We start from the raw sequence: 8894 nt of genomic DNA, 5'->3' as shown, positions 1-8894 counted from the left end.
TAATGGGGAGGCTGACCAGTTGAGTCCTGAAGGAGGAAAAACTCAGAGCCTGTATCATTGGGTTGTCCTGGAAATTCTTCACTGCTTTTTCTTTATTCTTAAATACATAAGAAAACTCAAGAGTAAAAAATAAATTGGCTTCCAGGAGTTTGTAGTTGATGGGTTAACAGAGTTGTTTTAGTATATTTTTGAAGAAATTAGTAATTAAATTTTATGATTTATTTTTTTCAATAGATGATGGCTCATTCCTGTAATCCCAGCATTTTGGGAGGCTGAGGTGGATCACTAGAGGCCAGAAGACAAGACCAGCCTGGCCAACATGGTGAAATCCTGTCTCTACTAAAAATACAAAAATTAGCTGGGCGTGGTGGCAGGTGCCTGTGATCCCAGCTACTTAGGAGGCTGAGGCATGAGAGTCGCTTGAACCCAGGGTGCGGAGGTTGCAGTGAGCCAAGATGTCACCATTGCCTGGGCGACAGAGTGAGACTCCACCTCAGGAAAGAAAAAAAAAAAAAGGAATATATTTAGTCTACTTTTCCTTAGAACTTAAATGTAGTTAGTTCAGTTCACTTACACCACACCTCTTGTTGCTCTATGAAGCAAGAGCAAATGTTTGACATTCAAAATGGATCTCAGAATCTTTGTCATCTCACCCTCTCTGCTCTATCGATTTTATGCTCTTGTCTCTCCTTGGTTGATAAATTCACATCTACCCCCCCCCTTTCTTTAATGGGTCCTTCCAGTCAAGCCATTATAATGATTCTCCCTAAGGTTTTGACCTTGCATGATTGGTGTGGTCAGAATAGTTCATCCTGCAGATTTATATTTCTCTCTCAATAGTTTTATAAAAGGGTGTAATCCAAATAGTATTATTGAGAGGACAGAGATAGTATTTTCAAAACATCATAAAATGACCTGGCACAGTGGCTGACACCTGTAATCCCAGCATATTTGGAGGCTAAGGCAGGAGGATTGCTTGAGCCCAGGAGCTCAAGACCAATCTAGACAACATGGTGAAACCTGGTCTCTACAAAAAATTAGCCATGTGTGGTCATGCCTGCTTGTGGTCCCAGTTACTCAGGAGGCTAGGGTAGAAGTATTGCTTGAGCCCAGGAAGTCAGGCTGCAGTGAGCAGGGATCACACTACTGCACTCCAGCCTGGGTGACAGAGTGAGACCCTGTCTCAAAAAAGAAAATCGCAAAACAGTGGATGGTCCATATTCCGCCTGCAATAAATGTTCGTGTTATCATTTTTGATATTATCATCCAGATTAAAGTAGAATCTTTTGGGATTATCCAATTCTCTTCTATTAATTCCTGGTTTCTCAAGGCTATTTTTCCATTGCCTAAGTAAATTTATTAACTAGGTGGAGTCTTTAGGCAAGGCTAATATGCATTATCCTGCCAGAGAGCTTTGTTGGTTGTCTAGCAACTGCAGCCTGGTTACCAGTCTTTTGGGAATTGATTGGTGTGACTTCTCCCTTCTCTACAGTGCTGATCACATGTGAATTATATGAAAGAAAGGCAGGTAATTTGTCTTCGAAAGCTGAATTCAGTCCATTGACCCAGGAATTGCTTTTCTTAGAACCTCTGGCAGATGCAGCCATTTTTCTGTCTTTGTGCACCTCAACACTGGCATCATGATTTCACTCTGCCAGAGGCTCTCGTCCCCAATTTTTGCTGCATTGAATTTTGCTAACTTACACTTTGTAGTTGGTAAGGGGAAAGTCACTTCCCTTCTTTCACTTTCATGACAATCAGAATGGCTTCTGTTTTTTTGCTGCCTACAAACAACTGTCAAGTATTACTTTCTAGAAAAGTTGAAGTCAGAGACAAGAAAACCACAAAATTTGGAAATTATAAAGAAAACCACTGCAGCTCTTTTGCCTTTCTTTTACTTTCCTTTTTTTTGTGTTACTTCATCATGAATTAGAATGTAATGTGGTAGCAGCAAGACAAACTTTGCCCAGTAAACCACTACGTCAAAAAGGCGTTCTAAAAATTCATTTGTTTTTATGCTTTAAATTTAAAATGAAGAATCACAAATCAGTAAAGGAAAGACGGCTATTACTGTTTAACATGATAGCATGGGGCTCACTGCCCTGCACCATCAAAGTTTCACGTTGACAGAGGATCAAGGAACTTTAACAGATCACACTGAACTGGTGAACAACTGAGGGTCACCAGTTTCTGCAATATGAGCCTCTAAAGAGAAACATTACCTTTGAGTCTTCTGTGCCTAGCTCAGAAATTTCAAGCATAAAACTGTTCCATAGTTTAAAAGAGTTGAAGATAGCAAAAGAGTTGAAGAATAAAAGCTGTACTTGGCAAAGTTAAAATTATTTAACTACAAAAGATAAAATAATCACAATAGGATAATTCCCTTATCTGCTTAAACAAAACAAATCTTTGCAGTCAGCCTTCTAGGGCTGTTGAGACTTTTGGTATCTAGGATCTGGGTCAGGAGATGAGGGGGTCACCACTGGGAGCAAATACTTCTTCACACAAAACTCTAGGGGCAAGAGCAAGAGTCACGGGGATTTAATATTTTGGCAACAAAGAAGCAAGGTCCTCCTTGGGAAGGAGTTCTAAAATCATCAGGATATGCTGAGCCTACACTTACGGAATGACTTGATGCAATAAATACCTTGCGAGTGAGGTGATACTGAGGAAATAACATTATTTTGATATTAAAATTTCCACATGCACCTGAAAAAAAAATAATGGAATTCCTCTTAGAGGTATTAGCACAACCTGTATTTCTCTAGTAACAAACTAATGGACTGGGCGGGGTGGCTCACACCTGTAATTCCAGCACTTTGGGAGGCAGAGGCAGGCAGATCACTTGAGCTCAGGAGTTCCAGACCAGCCTGGCCAACCCGGTGAAACCCCATCTCTCTTAAAATACAAAAAAAAAAAAAAAACATTAGCCAGGTGTGGTGGGGCATGTCTGTAATCCCAGGACTTGGAAGGCTGAGGCATGAGAATCGCTTGAACCCAAGAGGCAGAGGTTACAGTCAGCCGAGCTTGTGCCGCTGCACTTCAGGCAGGCTGACAGAGCAAGACTCTGTCTCCAAAAATAAAATAAATTAATGAAAGAAAGAGCCTTGTCCATATTAATTGAATCTTGAGTCCCCAGGGAAGCATAACCACATGAACCTGAACAAATATATCCTAGAAGAAGAAAAGCACTAGAGAAGCTCATTCACTAATAACTACCAAACTTTGCTTACTATGTAAACTATAGAGATCTAAGTTGTCCCCAACAAACATCTAAACTATATAGCATCTAAGCAGCCTGAGGCTTTCACCAGTTGCCCAGTCTTCCAGGTAGAAGAATTGTGGGCCAAATAAACATTTTTTTCTTTATAAATTACGCAGCTTCAGGTATTCCTGGACAGTGTAACTGAACCCAGGTGCAGCTGCTCACCCTTTGAAAACCAAACTCAAGAGATGATAGTTGCTGGGATCAGGGAAGCAGGTTCATTAGGAAAGCCAGCAAACTGAGAAGATGGTGGACTAGCATCTTAAAATACCATCTTAAGAGAGTACAAATTTCAGGCTCTTTTTATGTTAAGGGCAGGCAGAAGAGGAAGGTGTCAGGATTTAAAGGAGACCTTCAACAGCAGACATCTGGGCATCAGCGAGGGTCCAAGGAGGTTGGAAAATTCTTTGTTCTTGGTCAGGTCACAATGCTCCTACAGTCTTTAATGAAACATAGTTAGTTGTTTACATCTTTCTTCTTGAATACCAGAGTTAGTTTTTAAAACTACATGACTGTTGTTTTTGCACATTATCTCGGTGCTCTAAAATAATCCCAACCTATGTGCAGGAATGGGCATAGGCCCCATAAACAAAATGGAGTTCGTTATGTTAGGCATTTTGCTGTCTCACTGCTACAACTGCAACACACAATGAATGCTTTTAGAGGGCTGCTTGCCAATGAAAGTCTGGCTTTAACTACAGGCTCGGTCACATTGCTGAGTATGGTTGTCTTTGGCTGTGTATTGTTGTCTACGGTTGGCATTACAATAAATGATATTTTCCCATCATAGTAATAGGAAGATATATTTAAAAAAAAGTTTACAAAGTGAAAATTGTAAGGAACACCTATTACAATGAAGCAGTTCCAAAACAAACAGGAACAAATATGATGGGCTCGCTGAGCACTTTCATACATCGTTGTGCATCTGTATAAGTGTCATATGCTTTGTGAATTTTTGTTTTGCAATCATTTGTATTCATTCATTCATTTATTCATTTTCAAATCCACTTATTCTGTTTCAGGGTCAAGGGGGGCAGGAACCTATCCTCACAGATCAGGTGTAAGGAGGAAACCCCCACTGGACAGGAAGCTATTTAATCACAGGGCACATTCAAACACACACACACACACACACACACACACACACGCACTCACTGAGACTGGAGAAATTTAGACAAACCAATTAACTTAACATGCACATATTTGGGATACAGGAGGAAACTGAAGTACCTGGAGAAAACTCATGCAGGCATGGGGAGAACATGCAAACTCCACACAGAAAAGGCCCTGGTGGGGAGTCAGTTTCTTCTCTCATCAATGTTACAAGGATATGACATCGAATGAAATGATGTTATTGGAGGGTCTTCCTGTGACCCTTCTGTTCAAGAACTGTCTTCGTATTGTTGGTCTTTAAAGGAAGCTGCATTGTGAGCAGAACTTAAGAGATCCCTTGGACTGCATTGGTTCCATGAATAATTTTCCCTGCACTGTGATGACATGCTAGGTTCTAGGGAGAAAATAGAAGTTTGCATCTGGAAGTGGGTTAACCCCTATCTCTCCCTGTACTCTGCAGGCTGCTGTGGTGTCCGTGTTACCCATGCCATGGACACGATGCTGGCCACAGCTCAATAGAACTCTGTGTTCTCAGCATCCACTTCAATCTTCCCTCCTGATAGGAATGATCTGAACAGTTGACTTAATGCTGCTCGTTGGTATTGTTCCATCTCCTGAGTACCTGACACTGATGTCTATGACTTAAACATCTCCGTCCTCCTTCCAAGTTCTCAGGCTACTGCTGGCTCTTTCAGCTTATTCCAGTGCATTACGTGCGCTACAAGTGGTGGAGGAGGAAAGGCAAAATGGTTTAACATGTAAATTAGGACCCTCTAACTCAGGAACAGAAGAGAAATAATGTAATGGTTGGGTCTCCAACCTGAGTCACACAACTGACAGATCCGTGCTAAACTGAACCCCTGCCCTGCTAGCTGAGCAATGGACATGTGCACAATTCACACATATTTCCTTATTACGTCCTTAATTGCGATGTTGTCAGGATGCCTCTCTGGTCTACCCTGTTGACACCTGTGGCAATCACTGCATTCTCTGAAGTTTCTTAATTTACGTCAGTGCTCTCTCTAACTATTGAATCGAGGTGGAATTGATGCAAGCTCATTCCTTATTCAAAGGGAGAGTAAAAATTTTCTCAATTATAAAGTTGAAAGGAATGATCTGATAGGAGGAATAAATTTGTAAAACTGTCAACTTACTCTAAAGAGTTAATGTACCTTCAAACAGGAGAGTTTTCTGGATTTCCCTTGAAGTGCCACAGTCAGATGGGATGGCTCTCACCTCCATGTGACCTGCAGTAAGCAGAGGGAGGGACGAGTCAGGAGGTCCTGGGAGGCTGCACAGGCTGGAAGCAGCGTACACATCCTGACCTTTTCTCTCCCCAGAACTGCCCGTTGTCCAAAGAGGACGTGTCCTGCCTGAAGCGGGGAGAATTTTCCCTCTCTAAGATATGAAAATTAAAGAAATGGGTTCCTTCCAGAATTTGGGTCAGTTGTTTCCAGGAAAGTGCCGCTTTTTAGCTCTGAAGAAAAAGGTGCTGGAAGGAGACAGACTTATACAGAGAACAAACTTGGCCACTGTCTCTGGTCTTGGCAGGTAGGTGGCTCTCTCACAGTGTGAAGTTACCCTTGATACCCACAAAAGCCAAAGAGATCAGGGAACTCAAGGCAAGGGAGAGCAGAGCTCCAGACATGAGAAGAACCTACCCATGACTCTTGGGGCTTCATGAGAAAGACAGGAGACTCTATGTAATGGGGCGTCTGTGGCAACAGTTTTGTTTTTTCATTCTTCGAGGAATAGCGGGCTTTCTAGAAGTCTTCTCTACATCCCTATATGTGGTTGACAGAACTCTGACATTTTTGCTTAGTAGTTTTCCATCCACTGACCACCAAATGCAGAGGCAGGGGCTTGTCGATGATAAGAGAGACCTAGATGGAAGATTGAAAGTGGCAGAAGGAAGGAGGGGCAGAAGTAAATGGAAGAACAAGTCTTAGAGGGGCCAGACTGGGGAGGTCTTAAGCTTCTACAAAAGGCCAATGAAGTTATACATTTTTTTTCCAGCAAAAATCCTGCCTACAAGAAAGGAAGCAAACAGAGGATTCAAATATATAATTTTAAAAGACTTGAGTTTACAGAAAAAAAGTTTACATGGGATATACAAGATCACAAGGAGAAAATCAGAAAGACCTTTAAAAAATGGTAGCCTTGATATCAGCTTTAAATTAAGCTAATAATTGAATACAGAGGTCTTAAAATTACTTTAAACTCACTTATCGGATTTCAGCAAGAACAAACAATCAATATTTCTAATGTTTGAAACTTTCTTTTTTTTTCTCTTTTCTTTTAAAACAAAGACACCTAAGAAGTGCCTCAGAACAAAAACCAAGCCTTTTATGACTTCACCAAGGATGCATGAGACATCTTCAAAGAAATGCCAAGATGCAGTCCTCTCAAAATTCAGAGCCACCTCTAAAGATAGCCACAAGAAAGAAAAATTTAGACGTCTTGAGAGGTAGCAATAGTCAATATGTAAGCTTCCAATGGGAGCCTCCAACTTTTGGATTGGCCCCCTGCACAGACTGAAGAGTGTCCTGACAGGCAGCAAGCCAAGTCAGGTTCTCAGGACACAAAACAACAAAACGACAGCTGTCTTTTGAAGGGATAGGATCAATAACAAATGGGTCCCATAAGTCCAAATTTACACAAGAGAACAATTCCAACAAATGATCTCCTGATGACCTGCATTTGGAAAGGAAGAAATAAAGAGAAATTTTGACCTTTAGTTCTTGACCAGACACTACAAGCAGAAATTCAGAACTGACCTTGGTAAAAATTCTTACCTTTATTAGCAAGTTCTTTATCAGTCTTTTACCAGGACCTCATCAGTACGTGAGTCAGGTGCTTCAGGCATCCCATCTTCATCACCAAAACTATAGGGGCAGAAATAGTGTGATCTCTTTCCTTCCTATCAAAAGGGTCACAGCTGACATGCCTATAACAAAAGACAGGTTAACAAGAGAGAAGCATAACACATGTATTGAATCATAGATTTGTATAACTATGGAAGCCTTCAAAATGAAGACCCAAAGTACAGGAAAAAACTATCCCTTTTTGTGCTTATGTTCCATGAAGAATGGACAGCTGAGTAGAAATGTGATTAGATAAAAAGGGCATCATCTAATGCTAATATTCTGAGTAGGGGAACCCAGCAAGGCCCTTCTGGTCAGATACTTCTTGGTCTCTCCATGCACCATTCTTTCCTCTTGGGTATGTGGCCGAGCTCTTTTTGGAATGGGGGTCTTAATATCTGCAATCAAACAAGGTAGGTTAGAGAATTTCTTTATGGCCCATTCAGTTCTTACACACAAAGGTGAGGGAAAGTTAGAGTCATATTTTCAAATTTTATGGCTGGCTTTGGGGAAAAGGGGCTCCGTCAGGAGATGAGGGGTGACAAACAGCAGAGCAGGAGAAGGCCAGAGAGAAACTTTGCTTCTGAGGCTGCTTCTGAGACCTTCACTTTGGGGTATTATTTCTGAGCCTCAGTAGGAGTGAAAATGAGATCCAGAAAAGCTAGAGAAGAAGTAAGGAACTGTGCTGGGTATCGGAATCAGCAAGTGAATGATATGTATATTTCACTTAGGTTTAAGAAAATAAACTCTTCCAGATTTTCCTGTAAGATACTGTATCCTGACTGAATATACAAATCAGACTTATCTTCAGTATGAAGGGTGACTATTCTCCAGTTTTCTCCTGAATACTCCAAGAATTCTGCTCTTTAGATTATTATGTGTTATGGAGATTAAGGAGAGAGCATTCCCTTTTCCATTTTCTCTTTTTCTTTTTCTATTTCTTTTTTTTCTTTTTGAGACGGAGTCTTGGTCTGTCACCCAGGGGCTGTAGTGCAGAGGCGCCATCTCTATCTCCAGGGTTCAAGTGATTCTCCACCTCAGCCTCCCGAATAGATGGGATTACAGGCACCCAACACCACGCCTGGCCAAATTTTGTATTTTTAGTAGAGACAGAGTTTCACCATATTGTCCAGGCTGGTCTTGAACTCCTGAACTCAAGTGATCCACCCCCCTCGGCTCCCAAAGTGCTGAGATTACAAACATGAGCCACTGCACCCAGTCCCTTTTCTGATATATATGTAGTAATTAAGAAAATGATAACCATATATTTATAAAATAAGAAAAGCACATGTATACATATATGTTTTATATATACACACTATATATATAGTGTGTGTGTGTGTGTGTATATATATATATATTCTAGAGGCTGGTCTGCCTGAGATTTGGGCAGGGACACAGATCCAGACCATATTAATCACCATTCTCTCTTTTTGTCAATCCCTCTGCTTCCTCTGTGGCTTTTCTCTTCCCTCCCTTTAAAGGTAGAAGGTCCTCAGAATCATGCTTAAGTCTTTTTCTCCCTCTACACTCTCTCCACACATGAGCACTTCCATTTCTGGGATTTTGCTTGCCACATATGAAACCACAGCAATTGCATTCCTTATAATTTGAAAACTCATGTATCCAACTGGCAACAGACGGTTTCTACC

The sequence above is a fragment of the Macaca mulatta genome, chromosome 15 (assembly GCF_049350105.2).
Source record: "Macaca mulatta isolate MMU2019108-1 chromosome 15, T2T-MMU8v2.0, whole genome shotgun sequence".
Lineage (NCBI taxonomy): Eukaryota > Metazoa > Chordata > Mammalia > Primates > Cercopithecidae > Macaca > Macaca mulatta.
Note: the sequence above shows the minus strand (reverse complement) of the source record.